The sequence below is a fragment of the Gobio gobio genome (genome assembly GCF_949357685.1).
Source record: "Gobio gobio genome assembly, chromosome: 7".
NCBI classification, from domain to species: Eukaryota; Metazoa; Chordata; class Actinopteri; order Cypriniformes; family Gobionidae; genus Gobio; species Gobio gobio.
This window is the reverse complement of record NC_137103.1, coordinates 33904356-33929996: the sequence shown is the minus strand read 5'-3', so window position 1 is coordinate 33929996 and position 25641 is coordinate 33904356. Positions and strand designations below refer to the sequence as shown.

Below are 25641 nucleotides of genomic sequence, written 5' to 3'. Positions count from 1 at the left end.
CACTGCAAAGAGCTTTAACAGGGGTGTAAAATGTGTTTGTGTGTGTGTTCACCTCGCAACCCACACACAGTCCCCAAACTAGTGCAAATGGACACTCACGGTTTTACTGCAAAGATTTATTGCCCTCTCCTTAATTCTCTTTCTCTGGGTGGGTTGGGAAACATCTGGAGGTTACAATGGCTTTCACAAACACCACCAAATCCTTAACCCACAAGCACACATGCTCTAATTACAGTGAGTGACATCGCCAGTGATGTTGTCAGTTCTTGTTAATGGAGCAGTTGTGAATGTCACGCTTTATAACATCATCAAAATGGAACAAGCATGTCACCAGCAGATGCCCAGCCTAAGAATTCACAGAGCGCTGGGTTCAAAGTTATATCATTTAAATTATTGTACTAGAGAATTGTACTGTTAAATTAATAAATTTTTTTATTTTAGTTGGTCAAAATCCTGAAAATTTTCTTTGGCATTTATTTAGCATTAATTTAAGATTTAAGGTTTCTCACCAATAGGGTTGTCAAAACTACTGGTATACTTTGGTACCAGGTCGTACTGAAATGTAAAAAATATGACGATACCAGCATTTCCCCCTAGCATTTTGAGCGCTGTTGAGCGGAGATTAACTCTGATTGGCCATTGTGTTCACGCACTCAACAGAAATGTCTGTGATTGGCTACAATGATCAACGCATCAAAAACATGTTGTAAATGGACTTATGTTGCATTCACACCAAAAGCGAATAGAGCGTCTGGCGCCAGTGATTTCAATGTTTAGTCAATGGAAAGGCACGTTGACGCGCGTCTGGAGGTCCCGCGGCACGGAAGGTGCGTTTCGCGTGGCGCGAAGGACACAAATCCGCCTCATTCGCTCACGAATTGAGCGTCTTGCACGATACGCGCGTTACACGCAAGTGGTGCTTTTGTGCATTCACGCGTTGGAAGCGAATTCGCGTCTGACGGCCGAGTTGAAAAATTTGAACTTTGGCGTCAATTCGCGTCGCGTTAACCAATCAGGAGCCTGCTCGCTGCGGTCACGTGGTAAAGTGACGTGATGAGAAACCTTGCATAATTTAAAAATACTACTATTGTGTCACAAAATGTAGATTTAAGACTTTTTCAGGTGAGAATGTAGTTGTTTAATGCTCAAATCTGTGGTTTATTTACAAAGAGAGCGCCTATTTAAAAAAATAATCTTGAATTTTTGGAGTTGTGAGATCCAGGTGATCACCGGGCAATCACCGCTCATAACACCGACGAGAGCAGCCTTTCCTCGGCTAGTCCTTCTGACGTTTGCCACTGGCTCTGATGTCCTGTAGTGGTGCATCTTGTGTAGATCTAACGGGCGATCTTTGGTGTCATGAATCTATACTTTGTTGTCTGCCAATTCGTTTTGACTGAGGGCAAAGAGACATAACTTTATTTTTTAAGGATATTTAAATATACATGCAGTGAAGATAATGTAGGAGTTGACTGGACCACATTTGTGTGGCTATTAATGTTAAATATATATTTTTAATGAAAATGAAAAGAGGCAGAGTGGTGTTTTATGACATATTTCTCCTGGAGTGCCTTGAACGCGCGTCAATTTCGCTTCCAGCTCTCGATTTCTACGCACGTCCAATTCGCCGCGGACACACGAATGCATTCAAAATGTTCGCGCGTGAAACTAGACGCGATTTTGACGCTATATTCACGTTTGGTGTGAACGCAGCATTACACAGATACACACGGGAGAGTTTCTCATTTCTCACTATCAAAAACAGTAATTCATGTTTTTTTTATTTTTTTTATTTGATAAAATAGGGGACGTTCACTAAGAATGATGTGCATTTATTTATTTATTTATTAGTGTCTGATTCACTAACTGGATTATGCAAATAAAGTCATGTTAACACGCTCACAAAGTTGGTGCTTAGTGATAGGAACACAGGTTTTTGCACTGAAATACTATATGCTTAAATGTGGCACAAAGTGGCTTGTTTGTCAGTTTGTTACAGCATAACTCCAGAGAATTGAAAGTTGAGATCTACACTCTCACAAATGTGTATTTCTGTTCCTTTCCCTTATTTCTCCTCCAGTTACATTGACTCTCTAAGTGAGATGGATGGTTATGATTATTCACAGACAGCACAGGAAGAACAGAGCTCTCCATTGGTGTGCCGACTGCCAGTGGCTATCCTAAACAGATCTGAAATTCAGAACTGTGGTTTCATTCTGTTCAGACATTGGCCTGGGAGAAAAAGTGAAAAAGACAGAGAGAAAGCAAGATCAAGGTTTGATGGCTGAGTGGTAACATCCACAGGTTAAGCTCTGGCCTCTAACATAACAGACCAAACCTAATCATGGCAAGATCATCTGTTTTTTAAGGCGCAACAGCACCGTTACAGATTTCAATCAGCACCTGGGGACACCAGCAACAGAAAACAGCCTTTTTGATTAGGACTGATTCATCAGATTGAGGAAATATGAGGGTTTGGAGTCGTTCTGTTTAAATGAGATTCTCAGCAGAAAATCCTGTTTCATACTAATTTGGAGAGCAGTTCCAAAAATTGTATCACCACTTCCATCTCTCTCTCACTCTCTCTCTTGCTCTGAACTGAACTGCATTGCTGTTGTCTATCTACTTGCAACTAGGTTCTAAGCATCCTAACAGAAATAGAACCTCAAAAATATGCCTATATTTAATCAAGATTTTTATGTACGATTCTGATGTAAATTTGAGGAATTCTGCTAAACTTTGAGTGCTCTTAATTTTAGATGGAAGGCATCATCTGATTATCCAAAATATTTAATAATCAAGCATACAAGACTCTGGGTATATTTAGTTATAGGTATATAGTTTTATAAATGAGTAGTATATATTTTTGACCATTTTTTGACCATTCTTCTATAAATCATATTTGCTTTACACCACTGCATCCAACGCTTTGCATTGCACTTGGTGATGTAAGGCTTGGATGCAGCTGCTCGGCCATGGTAACCCATTCCATGAAGCTCTCTACACACTGTTCATGAGCTAATCTGAAGGCCACACGAAGTTTGGAGGTCTGTAGCTATTGACTCTGCAGAAAGTTGCCGACTTCTGCGCACTGTGTGCCTCAGCATGCACTGACCCCGCTCTGTGATTTTATGTGGCCTACCACTTCGTGGCTGAGTTGCTGTTGTTCCCAATTGCTTCCACTTTGTTATAATACCACTAACTAATATTTAGTATTTAGTAGTGAGAAAATTTCTCGAATGGACTTATTGCACAGGTGGCAACCTATCATGGTACCACTTTTGAATTCACTGAACTCCTGAGAGCGACCCATTCTTTCACAAATTTTTGTAGAAGCAGTCTGCATGCCTAGGTGTTTTATATATTACCTGTGGCCATGGAAGTGATTGGAACACCTGAATTCAATGATTTGGAGGGGTGTCCCAATACTTTTGGCAATATAGTGTATATAATATACACACACATATGCACTACCTGGCCAAAAAACTATTATTGGATCATTATTGTCTAGCATGTTATATGTTTGGCAACTGTTCTTCTAACCCTAATTGATGGCGTGTGTAGCTTTTAATTTCTTAAACACCTATGTAGGAAGACACATGATGGCCATATTCCAGGATGACAATGTTAAGATGCATCAGGTTCAATTTTCATGCATTAATTGGCACCTTTGAGTCCAGACCTTAAATTCATTGAAAGTCTTTGGGATGTGCTGGAGTAGACTTTACAGAGTACTCTTTCATTGTTAATACAAGATCTTGACCAAAAATTGCAACATTGATGACATCACAACATTTATTTTCATATCATAATAATATGCACACCTCAGAAATTAGATATTTTGTATTGTATTCAACACTTTTTTCAACTTTGAAGCGCAATGGAAAATGGAAGGCAATCGAGCCTTACACTGTAAGTTGGTGAGTTAATTTATTCACGTTTTAATATGTCTCTGGACATAGAACTTTTTAGATGGATGCTCAGGCTTTTTAGGTTGGGTAAAATTTGCAATCTCTGACCTAGCTTGTTTGCTGGCTTCCGTGGCTACAATATGCTGTGTTTTCCACCAAATGGCAACCCGGGGAGTTGAAATACTATTGGTAAATCACACAGACCAAAACAAAAACAGACATGGGAAGCACCTTTCAAGGTAGAATACCTGGCTGTAGCATTGTTTTTCGGAGTATGTGAACTTAGCATGTCTCCTAAAAAAGGCATGTTTCTTACACTGTAAAAAAATATTGTTGGTTTAACTTAAAAAAGTAAGTAACCTGGTTGCCATAAAATTTTGAGTTCATTGAAATTAAAAAATTTAGTTGATACAATTAAGGAAATTGGTTTGATAAATAGAAACTCAGTATATTATTGTATCTGAACCACATACAATTTAAAGCACAATTTGGCATGTTTCATGGCATTATAACAAATAAAACACACAATTACGAAATATGCTTACAAAATCTTTTAATAATATTTGAATAAAGTGTTCATTGTATTAACTCAAATTTTTTATTTCAATGAACTCAACATTTTAAGGCAACCAGGTAACTATATATTTTTGTACAATGTATAATATTTTTGTGTTTTTAGTATAGCCCAAAAATTACATACAGCACCTTTAACTTGTTGCAGTGGGATTACCTTTTCCCTGAACAATGTGATACTGCTTTGGTCAAAGTTATCTTAGAAGGCAGCATAAATTTATTGCCAACCTTTTTTAACAGCCTTTGTGTTGCGAGAACATCTGTGATGTCTTAAATATCTTGTTTTATATCTTGTCATCTAGGTAGGCAGCTCACTAAATTTTAGAACCGAACTTATGTCTTCCTCCGCTTCTCTCTCTTTGTGCCTGTTCAAACACACGCACACACGCACACACTACTGAACATCCACATTAAACTTTGACCCTCAGGTCATCTGATAGAGTTCAGTTTGATCCTCTAATTGTGACACTTGGCATACTCTCTCATGCCTGATCACACTCTTTCTGTCTCAGTCTCTTCCTTTCTCACAAACAAGCACAAACACACACGCTGAGCTCACTGACCTTTTCTGACATACGGTTCCCTATGGGTTCAGTTTATCCTCTAATCTTCGGTTTAGAAAAATCGGATGTGTAATATGGTATAACAGGTCATAGTTAATGGACTGTGTGGATAACATGAACGACCCCAATGGGCTTCTCAGTTTGCAAACTACCAGGGCCTTGCAAATTAATGCCAATGCGGTGATGTTGACGTGACATTAATCTTACCCAGTGACCTGAAATAGCTTTCATGAAGATTGCTATGCAAACGTCCGGTCCTGCTGTCTACTGCGTTACACACACAAAAAGACACATGGTGCCCAGATTACCCTCAGACAAACAAAAAAAGTTTGAAGCGCTTTATGTTCATGGCATTCACTCGTTTCTGTGCTTTATCTTTCTTGTTTTTCTTGCCAGATCATGTTTATTTGCCCGGCTGTGAGGTGAAATCATGTCTGGTTCTCACTGCTGTTGTGCTTTCTTCAGGTCAGCCACATTTTGCTGCTGCATGAGAGCTTGAGCTGATGTTCACTCCGCCATGCCGCTTGCTATTGTTCTAGTGGGAAAAGTTCACAGATTTCATAATCTACCGGAATCATCCACTCTGAAACGGGTTACATGAGAACCGGCTGCTGTTGTGGTGCTCACAGTTTAAGGTTTGGAGGTATTTGTTGGGTAAATGTTTTCTTTGGCCCAGCTATGAAACATGTTAAAAGACTGTCTGGATGTTTTACTTTATATCAATGGACATCCTCAGCCTTGAGGTGTTAACAATGTCCTGTTGTGTGTGTAGGGATTGACTTCTATTAAAGCTTGTTGTGTTAACCGTTGTACGTGGCTGTTTAACACTAAGCTGTTAAGGCATTAATGCATCTAAACAACAACAGATTTAGCCAACGGAATCCTGGAAGACATTATCCACATGCTGTGCTCCAAATCCTAGTGAACTTCCTTGCTGTTATATGTTTTGTTATAGTTTATTTTTGATTGACAGAAGAATAACCAGTCCTCATCAAACTGCAAGCACAATATGGTAAAAAATGCTTGACTGCCTCCAGATGTGAAGAAATCTCAGTTTGTTTGACCTTGTTTACATCTGCATGTAGTGTTGTCTCGTTTTGAATGGATTGCTCGAATCAGTGGTGTAAACAGGACTTTACAGTTCTGCCCGGAAGACCCTTTGTCCTAGAGGTTTGTTCTGTAATGTGTGTGTGTGTGTGTGTGTGTGTGTGTGTGTGTGTGTGTGTGTGTGTGTGTGTGTGTGTGTGTGTGTGTGTGGTCCTGGTAAACCCTAAAATGTCCCCACAAAGATGACAATATCCAAAGTCTTTGTCCTTTTTTGTCCCCATGACCAATTTTTTTGGTCCTGATTAGGAAAACCGCTTCTAAATCATACAAAATTATTTTTTTGTGAAAATGTAAAAATGCAGAAAGTTTTCTGTGATGGGTAGGTTTAGGGTTAGGTATAATATATAAATGTGTGTGCGTGTGGACACAGAAAAGCCAACTCATGCATTGCTGCCAGGTGACACACATCTGTGTGTTTACGACATCTCCTCAGGAGGTCACAGAGATTAATGAACCTGAAATAACTCCTGTTAGCAGGTGAGAGAGAGGGAAAGGGTTTCCAGGTGTGAAATGGAGGAGGGAAAGAATAGAAGGACAGAGGATAGAGGAGAGTTTGTCATTGATTAAATGAATTAGTATAGAGCTGACTGAGCTTACAATCCACTCCTTGTTATTTGCTGTGTGGGGGAGTTTAACCTCTCGCCCAGAAAATTAACTAAGTATGACAAAAAACACCTTTTTAAATAAAATTTAAGTGATTATACACTACTGTTTAATATTTTGGGGTTGGTAAGTTTTTTTTTTTTGCTCACTAGAGTGGAATTTTGATCAAAAATACAGTAAAAACAGTAATACTGTGAAATATTATTACAACTTAAAATAACTGTTTTCTATTTTAATGCATTTTAAAATATATGTATTCCTGTTATGATTTGGTGTTCAAGATACATCTCTTATTATCATTAATATTGAAAACGGTTGCTTAATGCTGCTTAATGTTTTTGTAGAAGTTTGTGAATTTTTCATGTTTTTTTTTTTTTTAAGTTTTTAAGTTGTAAAGTAATAATATCAATGCATTAATTCATATTAATATTACTGCTGATTTCTCCCCATGCATGTTTTTATCGATGGTGTATTTAAAAAATCAGTTTCAATTTTAACTTTACAGTTTCCCTTGATTTCACAGCTATTTGTTGGAAAAAATTGTGTATTACTATTGCCCCCATCACAATAACGGTCTCCTCTTTGTAATATCTCTAATCTTGAAAATATTCTTAACGCTGAAGTGTGTAATTTCTGCACCACCAGCGTCATCAGATGCTATTTACACTCACTGGGGAAATCAGCCTACACGTTGCTTTCTTACAGTTTTCTCTACACATTAAGCCGGGATAAAAGAAAGTCTTTTAACATCCAAAAACTTGCTCACTTCAGCTCTAAATCTTCAGTCATTCATCACAAATAGGTTTTAGAAGAGTTGGCCAAGCAAAATGGAGTTCCCACATGCATTTCTAACATTACAGTGCACAAGGAAATTGCACTTTAAAATCCTCTCCTCTCGGTTCACTTTTCATTCTTTCTTCACCCTCTCTCCATCTCTAAATCCCATGACCTGGAGCAGAGTGCAGGGATGAAACAGACTCAAAACACTGGCTGGCTCTCTGTGTCAATTAAATACTTGTGTGCTGAAAGAAAGAGAGATGGAAAAACAGAATTGATTGACACTTTAGAGTTAATCCCCATATCAACGACTCCTGGAGAGACGGGATACACTTAGAGCACAGGGGATCACCGACGGGAAAGAAAGAGAGAGAGTGAAATGAGGGAAGGAAAGGAGAGAAGACGGGGGAAGGTATCTGAATACATTATAGACACATACACAGGCTTACACTCATCCATCCATCTTTATTCCCTCCTTTTCTCTGTCCAGGCTCCAAGGGGGATGGACACTGCTGTCCGTGTCTGAGGTGAAGGCCCCTCGCTGGGCAGAGGATGCAGCAGCAGTGGGGTTGGAGGTCTGGTGGTGTTGCTGGTGTCCTGCTGAACAAAAGGTCTCTATGAGTGAAACGCACAACAGCATTTTAATGAGCCACAGTCTGTTAATATTTTAACACGCAGTTAGGACTCTTCCAGACTCGGGGCAGCAGGGAGTGGAAAGGAAGGTGCTTGGAGAGATGGATAAGGGCCATAAATTGAGCTCTGAACTGCATGAGATGAGTTTTTGAGGTTTAATCACAGTAGATGTCCTTAAGGGTTCAGTCTCTGAGACTAACTAATGTGTTTGTAGTGTCTCATAAGTATCTGTACTGTAAATATTGCTAGTTTTATTGCGGAATGCTCAGAAATAGAAAATACACGCATCTACAAAATTAAATTCATCTAAAGTTTGCATGTGTGGGAAAGAAAATGAACTGGAGTTAGACTCGACTAGACTTACAAGTAGAAATAGGCACACAGAAAGAAAGAAGAGAAGGAAGAAGAAAGATAAAATACTTGTTTGTGTCTCTAAAGGGATTAGTAGAGGAAGTCATTTACCCATCAGCCCCCGCGCGGTAGGGTGAACGTTCACCGGCGTGGAACGCTGCTCTTGAGACACACCCACCAAAGAGGATCATGGGATACTTATTCAAAGTCACAACAATGAACAAAAATAAGTTTTTTTTTTTTGCCGTTTTGCATGGACTGGAAAAAGGCTATGTTTTGTACATATTACCAGTTATTACCAATTGTATATATTACCAGTTAAAAGTCAGGACCTTAACTTCTTTCTTTCAACAAAAAAAATATTTTATTTAAAAAATATTTAAAATATATATAAAAAAAAATATATATATATATATATATATTATTGACTTTTAACTTATATATGACAGTGGAGGCAGAAAATTGAGGGAAAGAAAGTTGGGAAAGGTTAGAATATCAGCATTTTTCCTCACAAGCCTGTAAACTTTCCACCAGTGTTGCAATTGGGCTACACTATTGCAGCGGGTTGTTTTTTAGTCCGTGGGTTAAAGGATGGGTTACCACCATCCCTGGACCCCTCTGAATGCAATTTGGCTAGTTTTGGCGAAAATTTAGCAAAATACAAATTTTTGACTGGTACGGCACTTGTGAACTTGTTGCATAAATGGCTCCTCGCTGATCCAGACATTCTCTTGATTGACAACGTACCAGCATTAGTAGTGAAGCTCTTTCAGAAGTGAAATATTTATCTCTGTCCTGTCTGTAATCTATCCCTCTGGTTTTTGTTGTCTTCAGGTTAAAGTTGAGACGCCTCTTTTGTCCTCACATGTCACAACACTGTTAACCAGCAGCTGCTGCAGAAAGGCCTCATGAGAATGGCTTCCCTATACCTGTGCTAAAAGCTTTTCCTTCAGGTGTGTATGTGTGTGTGTGCGTTAACCTTTGACAGCAACGGGGTTCAGATGCGTTAACACCGACTCTCTCACTGTGTTTGAAAATAGTTAAAGCGAAGGAGAAGAAAGGAAAGAAAGGAAGAAAGAAAAAAAAACAGAGGAAATCAAGGGGACAGACCCTTGGGCAGACGCTTTTTTCCCTCGTTCAAAGGAGCCGCCGGATCAGCCGGAGACTTCAACTGAAACCTGATAATGTTAGTGGTCAGAGAAACATTTACAGGTGGCATACACATTACTCTCTGTTGCTTGTCCTCTCTCCTTTCCCCCCCTCCTTTCTCCTTCTCCGAGACAGAAAATCTCAAACACCTTTTCTTTCCCTCGGGAAGACTTTGTTCTGAAGTGCTCTGGGATCATTGTTGTGGCTCTCCTTCAGGCGTGTTTCATTTTTAAACTGTTTCCTCTCTGTGACGCTCTCAGATATGCTCCTCTCTCTGAGAAGGCCGATAAACAGACAAACTATTTAACCGGCGAAAGACAAGAGATTTTTAGTGTGATCGCAAGTCAAAGCCATATGTTCTCCTCTCTCTTTCTCTCCCACTCGCTAATGAGTGTATTTCTCAGCTCCTCTGCGGATTAGGCTTGCAAAGAAAGAGTGAAGGAAAGAAAAGATCCAATTGAGAGACGGCGAGGTCCGCCGAGCTCAATGGGAGAGAAAAGCGGGTGAGAAAAAGGGGGCGAGAGGTAGAATGGCATGATCTGCAGGGGGCAGACCCTCACTCCAGGACCTTCCTCTCTTTCTGTCGTCTCTTTTTCCCCCTGTCCTCCTCCGCTATGCCTTTGGGATTCAAATGCCGTCTCATTAGTTTTTATTGGATTGAAATGTTTCGCGAGGTCCACGTTCACGTAGGGATTGGTGGTGGGATTCGAGAGGCTAAGAGTGCACCAAATAAGTTGTATCCTTTTGCCTTTCTTTCGCTCGGCTTTTCACGAGCTCATTCCCATCCCTCCTTCTGCGCCTGCTAATTGTGCTGTCGTCTTCACGCTTCAATTTGCGGTGAAACCGCTTAGAAGTTAAAATAAAGGAGCCGTTTTCTCTCTCTACACACTTCAGTCCTCTGTTTGTGCTTTTTTGAGTGCAAATTGATGTGTTTGACTCTCACGAGAGACGAAAGGAATGGGGACACGTTTTAAATATTTATTCATGTCCGGCTTATGAAGACAGTACAAAATGTGGTGTTATGTGGAATTGCATATGCATATGTCAATTATTTTACTCACCAAAAACAGAACGGCATTCTTTAAACTGCAGGTGCCAATAAGCTTGAGATTAAATATTAAGTTGGATATTTGCTAAAACATTGTGCATTGTCTCTTGACTTCACCTACATTTGTAATATACACAAATATTACGTCCATGTAGTTTATATTATTTTTAGCCAGTTGATATTCACAAACCTTTATTTTTTTTACGTAATAATGTCCTTCTCTTAAGGTTCTTTGCTTACGGGTTTGTCTCAGTCTCCTGCTATTGTGTTGTTTCCTGTGCTGGCTCCTGTTATCAGTGGAGATCTGCCTCTGTAGCTTTCTACAGCCTGGGACAAAAACACAAAGAGCCACTACACACACACACACACACACACCTACACAAGCACACTTTCCCAGGCTTACCCCAGTTCAAAGTAAATTAGGCATATGCGCATTTGTCATCTTACTGTATTCAAATCTGATTCTCTTCTGGGTGTTTGAGCTATGGCCCCTTTTAGGAAATAAACTCTTTTAAACCATTTCACACTCTCACTATTTAATTAATAACAGTGGGCAGCATTTGAAAATACAGGAATCTCAAGAGAACTTTTTCTGAAACATTTACACAATTCAACCACATCTTAAATTATGTATTGTGTTTGATAACATTATGGATATGATGGAAATGACTGTGATGTAAAATGAGTTTTGAATATTTAAAGGTGGCAATTCATACTTTCTGGGTGGATTTTCATATTTTAGGATAAGGTTAAAATAATAAAAAGTATACAATAGAATAATAGCAAATGTTGAAGGCATGGTAAAAGAAATTGGGACTTTGATGATTTTTATACTTTACAAACTATATTCTATCCCCTAAACCTACACCTACACATCACAGAAAACCTGCATTTTTACATTCTCATTAGGGCTGCAGCCGCTGCATAATATATCGAAATTATCGGAATATCGCAAATGTACATATCGCAAGGGCACGCAATATCTGAATGATTTTAATAGGCTACTACTTACGTTTTAGGTCGACGCATATAGCAGAAAATAGACTGGGCACACAACTGTTACCTATGTGACTTGCTTGACGTTAAAAAGATTTATTAAACGCAATAACTTGCGAAAAACAACTAGGCCCTATTTGCAGTCTCGTGCTGCCTGACACACACACTGAAACGTGCGCACAAGCCGTTCTTTTTTTTGTGTCTTGTTACACACTCGAACTGTCAGATACACACACAGTTATGGCAAAATGGCTGTCTTGATGAGTATTCATGTAAACACAGTCAGTTATGCTTTAAGTGAACAATATCAGTTGGGGAAAGAAACCGAATGCACGTCAATAGGATCCGTGCATTAGGTCTTAAAGTGACAGCCTGCTAATACAGTCAACCTGCTAATACAGTAAACCTGCCGCTGTCTGTCAAACAACAAAAGAACAAGAGAAAATCACTCTGTGCTCTTGGCTGAATAACCTTTGTATGAACCTTTGTATCATCGGTATCATTCTCAGTTTTTAAATAATTTTAAAAAAATATAATTTAAATAGATTTTACACACTTAAAGCAATATCGTATCGCATATCGAATATCGCATTATTTAACAAGGATATCGCATTTTTCTTCAATATCGCACAGCCCTAATTTTCATAAAACATCGTTTAGTATGATTTATTAGATGTTTTCTTCATGGGGACCAAAACATTTCCCCAAAAGGGCAGAGATTTGTGGTATTGCCATCCGTGTAAAGATATTTTGTCCCCATAGTGTAGGGAAACACGCAAAAACACACACACACGCATATCATTTTAAAATGATAAGATAAAAAAATGCCTTTAGTTGAAGACACCCCCATATGATAAAATGCTAATACAGCATATTGGAAATAATATATTGATCTCTGTAATGCCTGTCCATTATAAATGTCCATATGTGAGCTCAGTGTGGGCACGGGCAAACATGGACAAAGCCCTTTTTCTAACAAAGATAACAAACACACACACGAATACACACAAAGATAACACCCCTCCCCTGCAAACTGCCCCTCGACCTCCCCTCTCACCCCCAAATCTACCCTCATTGTCACTAATCCCATCCCAAGATGTTATCAGCTGCGTGTGTGCGTTATCTGCTGCATTGGTTATCTTAGAATAGGTCAAAACAGCAGAGTGCTGCTACCGGTAACTTTCACCTCAGGTTAAACTCAAGCGTGCTCGCAAGCGCACAGACACGTGCATTTAAACACCCCGGCGAAGTGTTCAGATTCTTTCCGAAAATTACGGCTGATCTCTGCGGCATTCATCAGACCGCCATTATGACGTTACCTCGCACTCGTTCTCTGGGATTAAACCCTGAGAACTGATTACTCTTTTTTGTTCTGTCGTCCACTCACCCTTGTATTCTTTTCTTTCTTTCTCTGGCTAATAAGGATGACATGACCTAATCTAGGATCAGCGCTCTTACTGCACAGTTTTCTTGACCCCCTCTCTTCTTTTAGTCTTTCGCCTCATTTTCTTTCCTTCCCCCAACATCCTCTTAATCAGCTCACTTTCCCTTGTTCTCTCTTTCTTTCTTCTACTCACCCATCCACTTTTCTATATAGTTTTTCTCTTTCAATTCCCTCCCTATTCAAACAATATAATTGGTCATATGCTAGGCTAACATGCGAATTAGCTAATCGGCCTTTGCCGTCTCGTATGTTCGTTCATCCGTTCTTTTCTCGTTCTTTGTTACGTCTCAGTCACCCTGTGTGAGAAACTGAGCACTTGCTGAAAGCATGCTAAATCTGTGTTTTGTTTCTCTGTAATGAATTAGCGTATGTCTACGAGCGACGGTATATCCTGACTCTTGTTATTCAACTCTCATTTTGTTATTTTTCTCCTGTGTAGCGTGTGATTGAAAGCGCTAGCTTTCCTCTCTCTCATGTGAACGAGGGATGACAGAGAGCTACATGAACCTTGCTGGTGGGAGGAAGGAAAATTAGACAAATACGGTGGATAAATACACAGAGCAGGTGTTGAACGAAAACAGTCATTAATATAATGCCACATGTTTGATTTGGCTAATGAATATGCAGTTACACTGCCTCAGCATCTTACATCTGTATAAAATAGAAGCCATATTGTTCAAATCATACACAAATATGAGTTAGTCAATGTGTATGTGAGTTTAAACAATTTAAAACAATGAAACAAATGTGATGTTGCTTTGGAAAATATAGAAACAATTGCCTTTTTTTTTTTACCAGATTCTTTTTGTCTTCTTGATTTGTCTTTGTTGCTCTTCTTGACATTGTAACACATATTTATGTGAATTCTGAATATGTCAAACTCATAAAACATTCATTGTTTATGCCTACATTTGTTTCAAAGTGTAAACTTTACACACTCAGAAACAATTCCTGAGATCTTTTGACAAAAGAGAGATTTCTTAATCTCCAGCTTGCATGTTCTGATAGAGCGATATCAGATCAAATGCACATGCAACAGATGGACTGTATTGTGCTTGTTGTAAATATTTGCAAGGTCGTGACACAAGTATGAGAGAATGTGCATTTTAATAGTGAAATCAGATTAGGCAGAGATCACAATTCACACACACACGCACACACAGTTTTCCTGAGGGCTGATGTAAGAGCAGGTGGAGTGATATACTTCACTTTGTTGTCATGAAACACAACCCTTCCCCCAGGCCACACAGATAAAGAACCACACACACAAGTGTTGTTTTAAGATCACCAGATATATTTGTACTATAAAACAATTATCGGTAGAACAATCATATAGTCATTACCTAACATAATGTAACTATTAGTTGATAAGCTTTTATTTTTGATCAGCCTTTACCCACTTAAATAAAAATAAAAATGTTGTGTATTTGGGGTGTGTGTGTGTGTGTGTGTGTGTGTGTGTGTGTGTGTGTGTGTGTGTGTATATGTGTATATATATATACTTTTTAATGTTTTTGAAAGAAGTGTCTTATGCTTACCAAGGCTGCATTTATGTGTTAAAGTAATATTATATACAGTAATATTGTGAAATATTGTTACATTTTAAAATAACTGTTTTCTAAGCCTATAATTTATTCCTGTGATGACGAAGCTGAATTTAGCAAAACCCTTGCTCACCCCAAATATCATTGTGTGATTTCATATCTTACAAATTGAGCTTTTATTTCTTATAGTCTTTATTTCCCAATTATTTATAATTGTCTGGGGTTTTTTTTTTTCAGAATTGAAAATGGTGATATATATGATGTATACTCTCTAAAATAAGTCTGGGTTTTTTCAACCCAAATTTGGTAAAAAATGATGAATGGAAAGATTTAACAATTTGACATAAAACAACCCAGCATTTTTTAGAGTGCACATTTTAAATCAAAGCTTCACTGTACACTGTTAAAAAATGCCTCTTACTTCAACTTTAAAGCTTAAGTTTAGTTGCCTTACATTTTTAAGTATAGCCTAACCAAGTTGGCTGTCCAAGTCATTCAGCTTAAATAAATTATTTAAAAAAATATTTAATAATTTAAATAAATCAGTTTAAATTATTTTAAACTGTCTTTTAAAAATGAGTTGAATCTTGTATATTTTAAAAATGAAGTTGAAATTGGTTAAATTATTATGATGAATAATGGGAAAACATATGTTGCCATGATTGATCATATTTTTTTCAGAGTGAGCTGCTCGAAGATTTTCAATTGGCCGATGATTTAATATGATGTTTAATTGATTCATTTCTACATTCTCTAAGCAGATCATTAGTTCAGGCACACACTCACCCATAGTGGATGGAATTGCAGATGGAGAGAGACACACTGAATTTCACACATAGGCAGTGCATGTAGTTCTGGCAAAAGCATTTTTAGCGGAGTATTCATTGACTAAAGCAGAGCAGACTGTATTAGTTAGTTTAATGTTGTTTTAGTAAAATGTCCATTGATGTTATTGAAATATGCAACTCCAGGTGGTGCTGTACAGTCATTTCTAATTTATAAAAAAAGTATTTGGAAAAGGTATAGGGCAGGTGAATGTGTCATATAGAGCTTATGCATTAGACTAGCAAACATTCAGTCAACTTTGACGTGTGGGTTGTCAAATAATGTAATATAATATCATAATATGGTTTCAATTGAGATATTTAGGTATACTGATGTGTCTGCGGTTCCCTTAGGATTGCCTGATGGGTATAAATGAACTGTGGGCCTTGTGGATGTTCTTTTATGTTGAACGGTTCGTCTCATTCCGGTCATTCCTGTGATTCGCAATGCTAGCCAGGAGCCGTGTAGCTACAATGCGTTTCTCACGCGCAGACAAGCGGCCTATTGCTCTGTCCCTCTATTCCTTCTCTCCTTTTCTTTCACGCCCTCCTTCGCTTGGCAGGAGGGTCAGAAAAAAGGAGATTCACACTTTCATTCTCTCGTTCTTTTCCTTTCCTCCCCCTCATTCTTGAGCATTCCTGCCGGTGGGACAACATTCCAGGGCTTTGTTTAGGGTCAGGATGGGCTCAGAGATGTTTAATGATGGGGTTAGCCGTACAACATTTCTCCTTTCTTTTATGAGAGACGGGGAGAGGGAATCTGAAGTGTGCAATCATGTGTTGTTGTAACTTATGGACACAGTTTCTGAACGGGATTGGATTACACACACGCACTACTAGCACGTATCAGCAGACTTTAACTGGGGTATCGGTGAAAAAGATAAACATAGTCTCACACACACCAACACACTCTATTGCTGGAGGGATGCAGGTGTGAAAAGCAATAAAGCACTGTAAGAAACAGGGAGGTCTGGGTAGTTTGAGGAATGCTCCAGGTTCAGAACGACATTTTATCATATTTCTCACCTTATTTGGACTAAATGTGCAACCTTTAGACCCAAACTAAATTCAACAGAAACATTTAAATGAATGAGACATTTCCAAATAACACTGATGACTTTCACATGATACATGCAAGGAGACCAGAAGTTTTACCTTTCAAATTTTAAGGCCTTCAAAAAGCTGTTTACTTGCATTGTAAGTGTGTGATAGTCACAAATGCTGTTGATAGAGCTTAACTTGCTTTGAAAACAGGAATATTGCTTTTAAAGAAATAGTTCACCTAAAAATGAAGCAGTGACATTGGAGTTCAAGGTTTTATTTAATAATAATAAAGTTTTTTTGATTAAATATTGATATTTTCCTCACATGGAGCTAGTATATTCGCTGAAAATATATTTCACAAATCATATGGACTGGTCTGCCCCTGTTCACTTTCAGTAACACTTTTTTTGTAAGAAATAAATCAAATTTGTTTTTAAAGTTGATCAAAAGGGGCAGTAAATAAATTTTACAATCATGTTACAAAATATATATTTTTTAAATTGTTTCGTTTGATCTTTCTATTCATCAAAGATCAAACATTTCCACAAAAATATTAAGCTATTTTTAAAGGATTAGTTCACTTTAAAATGAAAATTTCCTGATAATTTAATCACCTCACATGTCTTTCTTTCTTCGGTCAAAAAGAAATTTTCTTCTTTCAGGATTTTTCTTCACATAATATTCTTCAATGGCAACCAAAATGTTGAGGGTCCAAATCAATGCAGTTTCAAAGGGCTTCGAAGGGCTTCAGAGGCTCTGCGCGATCCCAGACGATGAATAGGGTCTTATCTAGCAAAACCATCTGCCTAAATTGCTCATCTTGCGCTGCTCTGTGACATGCCACGGATTGCGCAATCACGTCGGAAAAGTCATGCTAGACGTAGACGGAAGTACCGCCCCGTGTTTACAAAGAGCTCGTGCGAGGACTAATACAAACGACCTATACAAAAAAAACTCCATATCCAACTTCAAAATCGTCCGTCATCGTTGTTTAACCTTTTTTTTTTGCTAAAGAATGTTTATATTAGTCTTCGCATAAGCACTTTGTACACACGGGGGCGGTACTTCTGCCTAAGTCTAGCGTGACCTTTCCGCCGTGATTGCGCAATCCGTGGCACGTCGCAGAGTATCGCAAGATGAGCAATTTAGGTTGATTTTTTTATTTTATTTTAGAAAATGGCCGATGTTTTCTCTAGATAAGACCCTATTCCTCAGCTGGGATCGTGCAGTCATGATCATGTGACTGAAGACTGCAGTAATGACGCTAAAAAAAAATTCAGCTTTGTCATCACAGGGATAAATTACATAAAATTGTATATTGTAATTTTATATTGTAATAATATTTCTCAATTCCTCATACTGATCAAATAAATGCAGTTTTGCAGAGCATGGGAGACTTCTTTCAAAAACATTACAAATATTACCGACCCCAAACTTTTCAATGGTGGTGAACATTCGGATAAACATCATCTTAGGTGTTCAATCAACTGAACTGTGCTTTTAAATAGCACATCACACAGTTATTATACAAAATTAAGTGACCTTAACAACCAACTACATCAGTATGTCATGCCTGGATCTGCTCGGTTCCTGTTTTGTGCATTACCGCATTGGTTCTCCTGGCTGACCTTCTTGAGTAAGGCTCAAACACGCACACCTAAAATCAGACTTGGCCTGACCTTAAAGTGAAGAGAGTCATTCTCTTCAGGTATTTAGATACACAATAATAGATTACACACTTAAACACACACCACTCATAGCTTTGCCATTTGTGATAAGGCAGAGAATGTCCTTTAATCTGCTAAAAGTCCATTGAGTGGGTGAGAAAATGCCTGTGTGTTTTTTCTCTCTGCGCTAACTCAAAAGCACGCAGAGTTTCACACAATATCTAACTTCCTGTCGCTGTGGCATTAATGCAGGAGCCCAACGGTGCACCAGCAGGGCCCACAATAACAATCAGGCATGCGAGAGACAGCTCTTCTCAGTTCACACACCACCTGTGTGTGTGTGTGTGTGTGTGTGACTCTAAAGAGTCATTATAGGCACAAAAGATTTCTCTGTTTGCCCACTGTACTCGTATCACATGATAGTGTATCAGCAACCGATGCTTGAAATTCTCCCAGGTCGTTCATTGCAGATCTACAGCATTGTTTTCTTCGCTTGCATCAAATGGTCAGATAATGATAACAAATGGAGATGTGCTGAGACAAGAATGTGAGAAAGTAGATCAATGGCCGGTTGCGACCCTCAAATATACATGAGACGAGACTCAAAGAGAAATATTTAACATCATCAATAATCAATAAGCGCAGAGTTAATGTTATCTGTATGAATGTTTCTTTGCTGACCTGATTTTGTCCACTGGACCTAAACTTTGAGGAAAAAAATATAGATTGTCTGTGCCTTTAAAGTATTGATTTTTAAGATCAAAGCTTTTGCATTTTAAAGGCGAGAGGTGTTTTATCAGATATTTAGAAGCATTTTTATTAATCTATTTGATGTGTAATTGATGCCTGATAAACTGGTCTGTAAGATATTGGCCAACTCTCATGTGATCTCAGTAACTCCTACATTGTTTTAAAGCTCTAACACACTCTGTCCAGCTTGTACTTTACTCTATTTTACACACACACACACACACACACATATTCTCTTGCAGTAGGCTACAAGAAAAATGCCCGTAAAATGTAAATCTTTACTAGCACTACTGAGACCTCTTGTACTGGCCCTAAATTATTGTTTAGAGCCGACTTAATAACTCAACTCTACAGGGAAGAGTTTTAATGGTGTACTGGTCAGCATGAACTTTTCTCCAGTTCACATTTACTCATTGTGCAGATTTTAGGGAGACACAAATCTACTGGATGACTGACCACTGCCCCAGGTGGTTTATGGGATGCAGGTGGGATAATCGGGTTTAACGCCTCCAAAAACACACTCACACACACCTGGTCAGGTGCTGCCCTGCCCTGACACACAGAAATAATTTTGTTATAGCTGTCTATAGACCCAGAGAGAGCAGTTGTCATGAGTAGGTATGAAACAGCTTCACATTCTTTTCAACCACGCAGTGTCATTTATTTCTGTTACAAATTCAAATGATCACAGAAGTACTGGGATAAAAGTTTATAGTCTGGATATGAACACTGATGTCTACGATAGTCATCAAAATAGAGTTAACCACCTTTTGAATGTAACTTGACACTTAAAATAAAGATTGTATCAATTACACCAGTAGATGAGTTACTCTTATAAAATGTATTTGTCATTGAATAATTAATTCAAGAGATTCCTTCAAAAACACTTATTCATCCTGTAAAGTCATTGAATCATTACACTAAATACACTATATTGGCAAAAGTTTTGGGACGCCTGCCTTTACATGCACATGAACTTTAATGACATCCCATTCTTAATCCGTAGGGTTTAATATGGAGTTGGCCCACCTTTTGCAGCTATAACAGCTTCAACTCTTCTGGGAAAGCTTTCCACAAGGTTTAGGAGTGTGTTTATGAGAATTTTTGACCGTTCTTCTAGAAGCGCATTTGTGAGGTCAGACACTGATGTTGGACGAGAAGGCCTGGCTCGCAGTCTCTGCTCTAATTCATCCCAAAGGTGTTCTATCAGGTTGAGGTCAGGACTCTGTGCAGGCCAGTCAAGTTCCTCCACACCAAACTCGCTCATCCATGTCTTTAATGGACCTTGCTTTGTGCACTGGTGTGCAGTCATATTGGAACAGGAAGGAGCCATCCCCAAACTTTTCCTACAGAGTTGGGAGCATGAAATTGTCCAATGTCTTGGTATACTGAAGCATTTAGAGTTCCTTTCACTGGAACTAAGGGGCCAAGCCCAACCCCTGAAAAAAAACACCACAACATAATCCCCCTCCACCAAACTTTACACTTGGCACAATGGAGTCAGGCAAGTATCGTTCTCCTGGCAACCGCCAAACCCAGACTCGTCCATCGGATTGCCAGACAGACAAGTGTCCACAGACAGTCAATTCTAGAGTCCAGTGGCAGCGTGCTTTACACCACTGCATCCAAGGCTTTGCATTGCACTTGGTGATGTAAGGTTTGGATGCAGGTGCTCGGCCATGGAAACCCTTTCCATGAAGCTCTCTACACACTGTTCACTGTTCTTGAAGATGTCTGAAGGCCACACGAAGTTTGGAGGTCTGTAGCTATTGACTCTGTAGAAATTTTGCGACTTCTGTGCACTGTGCGCCTCAGCATGTGCTGACCCCGCTCTGTGATTTTACTTGTCCTACCACTTCGTGGCTGAGTTGCTGTTGTTCCCAATTGCTTCCACTTTATTATAATACCACTAACTAACATTTAGTATTTAGTAGTGAGGAAATTTCACAAATGGACTTATTGCACAGGTGGCAACCTATCACGGTACTACCCTAGAATTCACTGAGCTCTGTGGAAGCAGTCTGCATGTCTAGGTGCTTGATTTTTTACACGTTTGGCCATGGAAGTGATTGGAAGATGTTGGAAGGAATTACATGATTTGGAAGTTTGTCCCAATAGTTTTGGCAATATATGTCAGGTCCTATTTTTGTACATTTAGTACAAAATGGCAGAAACTGTAATATCTGGTTATATTTTATATAAGCTGAATATGTCACTAAAATGGGCACCTCGAGACCCGAGTAGTGAGGGTCATTTCTCAATCCCACAACCCCACCTTCACTCTATTGTTTGCTGTCACCTCTCGGACTGTCACTATCAATTCAAAATGGCATAGTAAAATCTATATATGATGGGTCATTTGACAACTACAGTTTCCCAGCCTTTCTTTTCTATGCAATGTTTCCTGGATGTGTGAGGAAAGTGGGGTTGTTTCCAGGCCACTCAGAGGGGTGTCTGCATGAAACTCTTCCATCAATGCTTTTCCCATGTCCCTTTACTCGCATACCAGTTCTGTTCTCTTTTCTGTTACATGAAAAACTGCATCATGTTTTTTTGACAGAACATAAAAGTGATCTCTGTTTTAGGTTGTTGCAACTTTCTTTTTTAAAGTTAGTTAGTAAACTTATTAAAATTTGCTAATTATAAAGTTAGTTAATTATAAAGTTAGCAAACAAACAGTACAAACACCTTTTACTCCTGAATCAAAACAACAAGCTTATGCTGCGTTTATGCCATGTCGTAATTACCGTAATTATGAGATGGCAACGTTCTAATGAATCTGCAGCAGTCAGGTTGTACAAGTCAGAGCTCTCTAAGTTGTTTACGTTGATTATTGTAATGTTATGTGCTTGGGTCATGAGGTCATTTTACTGCTATCTTTCGTGACTCTTCGCAGACTCTGCTCTGGCTGTGTTGTTCATGTGTTTTGGAGGAGACATGGTTTTGGAGAGCGCTCTGGAGGCTAGCTAGCCTGCTATTGCTAGCCTCTCTGAAATTACCTAGCCTAGCTTTAATGATAAAATGCTCATTCTCCTGCTGGAAACCGTATCAAGGTGTTCACATATCTTTATCTTGAAATCACGTTGACCTTGTGCCTCATTCATGAAACACGAGCAGAATGTATTTCTGTGTAAACTGTTTGTAAAACCATTCTTGCGTAAAATATTACATTCAATTAATTTACACAGAAATTCGTCTCATGTTTCATAGATGAGGCCCACCGAGTCTAAATGTGGCTCTGGGTTTGGAGAATATATATAAACTGATATTTTTCAGTTAGTTTGTGTGGGGCCTAACTTGAGCAGCTTGGCCTTAATTAATTAGACAGACATATTCCCTGGCTTGGCTTTTTGACAAATAATAGATAAGTACCGGTATATACAATTTAATAGAAACAAAAAACGTAATAACAACCCTTAAAAAAAGTAATGTGGGGGCACCATGGTACAGTGATAGTATCAGATGGTATCAGTGTTTGTCCAATCAGTGTTATTTTTTAAATGTTTAAATTTTTGTCTGTATAGTCTTAGTTTTTAGCTGAATAAATGCCATCTACATATTATTTTTAGTCTATTTAACACTGATTAAAATATAATTTTAAGTAAAATACTTTTTTAAACAATTTCTAAAACAATTTTTTTTAATAAATATTTCTTTACTTAATTTAAAGATTGTAAAGAAATATCAACATAAATGCGTAATATGTGGATGAAAACTGTCTTTTTGTAAACCTGAAGATTGATAAGATTAACACTGTTTCACTGATTTAATTGCATAGTAATGCAGGCAACTATGCAGTCCACACTTAGCTCCATGTTTTTGGTCATATGATAGCTGAATAAAGCCCTTTTAAGTATATAATAATTTCTTTCTACCTCCTGCCCTGTCTGCCGGACAATGATTAGAGAACGGCTTTGTTTGCTCGCTCATAATGAAAGAAAGAAAAATGGAGCTAAAGGGGAGAGAGAGAGTCCTAAGAACATGAGGTCAGAGGCCAAACCTGTCGGGGGGTCAGAGGCAGAAGTTTGCTTCTGTGACAAGATGAGCTGCATTGAGGAGATTTGACCTTCTGTGACCTTGCTGTCATACTGGACGTCTACTAGAGAGGGCACTGACTTTAGTGGACTCCAACCTGGACACATATATTTGTGTGTGTGTGTATCACACTTTCTCCTTTCATGTTAAAGCGACGAGAGAGACTCAACATAGTGACTCTGAGTAAAAATGAACCTGACAAGGCAGGATATTAACAAAAACACATTTCTGATCTCTGACGTGCACGTATACAATTCACACAAATACACACACACACACACACACACACACACACACACACACACACACACACACACACACACACACACACACACACACACACACACACACACACACACACACACACACACACACATATAAATCCATTTCGTCCATCTGTCTGTTTGTAGAGAGGGAGAGAGACAGAGTAGTCATGTCGTTGTGTGTTTTGGGCTTTGCTGCCCTCTAGTGGATAACCAGTATCACACTATCAGTCCGACAATGTTTTCACACCTTGCATATTTGGAGCATTTACTTTGTAATCTGCCCTATAGTTTTACACGTTTTTACACATCGATTTTTTTTCATGACATTTATTGTATTTCTGTGTCACTGCCTAGAGATTTTTGGAGCAGAACATTATTCATAATATACATTCATGCATATTTATATTCGTTTTATGCTAATGGACGTCATTGTATGTTATGTGAACAGGAGTTTCTCACGCCATACCTCATAGTTGTGTCTGTACTCACTGAGGGCTACATTTCCTGCTATTGAAACAACAGCTCTCTTCATTTCTGCTGCCTTATAAGCCCTAAAACACACACACACACACCCCACTGATGATTCAACCTAACCCTCACGCCATCTGCCAATATTAGTAGATTTAATGCTTTGGCAATATTTCATAAAGAAAATTGAAGACCCCTCCCAACTCATTTAAACTCCTTTATATTTTAAAATGTTATTTATTCCTGTGATGGCAAATTGATTATTACTCCTGTTTTCAGTGTCACGTGATCCTTCAGAAAGAAACGTTTCTTATTGTTGAAAACAGTTGTGCAGCTTAATATTTTTAGGATTCTTTGATGAATAGAAAGTTCAAAAGAACAGCGTTTATTAGAAATTGAACATTTTAGAAACGTACATTTATTTGCTGTCACATTTGATCAGTGCATCCTTGCTGAATTGCACAAAATAAGATATGACTGTATAAATAAGATACGACTTGGTTCATATTAAAAGGAACAGCTTTCATTTTTTCAAACAAGGTTTAGGATTTGGGTAAGCGGTTGTGCTTTATGCTTAGGTTTAGGTTAGTACAATGACCTTATACGCATTGCCTAGAGCCCTTTATTTTCCATCCCTCTCTTTCTCTACCCATTCCTCCACTCAATCTCTCTCTCTTTCTCTTTGTCTGATCAAAGAGCCCCAGTTCTGTCAATGTGAGGTGCTGTTTGGGATTAACACACCTCTAGTTCAGGGTTTAATCTAGACTCAGACATGGGAACCGAGTGCGCTGGCCATATGTCCCGGCGGAGCACACCACCGGGCCTCGGCCTTAGACCTAAACGCCTCTCAAGATATTCATGATGAAAGGTGTTCTCTGAAACCTCACTCTTTTTATTTGCTCACAGCTTTGTCTCAAAAGTTGCTTGTTTATCGACGGGCTTAAAGATTCTGCTCACCTGTCCTCACCGTTAAAGAGAAAGAAAAAACATTGGTCCCTCTTCTCTTTCTTGTGTCTCATTTACCCGTCCGCTCTCTCTAAGATGAAGTGACAGAGCAAACATACATCACACAGCAGTGGAGTTTGAGTGTGACCGGGCCGGCTATTCACCCTGCGTGTTTCATAAACACTGGATTAACCCCACTCACACACAGCACCTCGCTCACAGGGTGACGCCCCTGCGGTCGTAATACAATCTGACATTGTTTGTGAACTCCAGCACATTCCTGCCTCTAATTCTCTTTCTGTCTAACTGTCCCCCACCTCCTGCACACTGAACCATTAGCTCATGTCCACCCTTTCATTCTTTGAAAATGGAAAGTTTGCCAATATGATTAATACAGGTCTTGATAGTGATTTAGATAAATGGGACAAAAGAATGAAACAGAGCAAGCATCACCATGCTTAATATATATTATTATTCTGTGAATCTGTAAATTACTTCTTCTATTTTAGTTCTCACCCAGTCCTTTGTCAGTAAAAAAAAAATATAATATAAAATAAAAAATAACAGAATATCATTGAGACACGTTGGCTGTGGGCTCAGTTAGCAATTTTTCCCCTCTAAAACTGGGTCTGTCAGCTTTTTTTCAGTACGACTTCACTGCACTACGTTTACTGTATAACCTCACCTGCTTATGCTAAAAGAGACCTACCTTACTGCAATCCTGCGAGAGCGAATTTTATCAAGCCTTTCAATATCACATTTCACCCCGACATCATGTCAAGAGTAATCAAATTTCCTTGATAAATTAAGATGATAACCAGCTATCATGTAACTTTCAGAACTCAGAAAAATGTTCTTTCCCAGCGCAATGAGCAATTCTCTGATTTGATCGTTACAGTCTGATCTTAACAGTGTGCACTTCTCGGTTTATTGTAGATGGATT

At 38.7% G+C, this 25641-nt stretch overlaps 1 protein-coding gene across 2 annotated transcripts in view; it reads left to right on the top strand.

Moving 5' to 3' along the window:
- The window catches only part of arhgap15 (Rho GTPase activating protein 15), a 100011-nt gene that overhangs the window by 26634 nt on the left and 47736 nt on the right, over nucleotides 1-25641 (top strand). For both annotated transcript variants that reach the window (XM_079821220.1, XM_079821218.1), the window contains exons 3-5: nucleotides 8025-8145; nucleotides 9353-9471; nucleotides 9559-9704. The gene's annotated coding sequence lies outside the window, so the exon portion shown is untranslated. The remainder of the gene's footprint in view (nucleotides 1-8024; nucleotides 8146-9352; nucleotides 9472-9558; nucleotides 9705-25641) is intronic.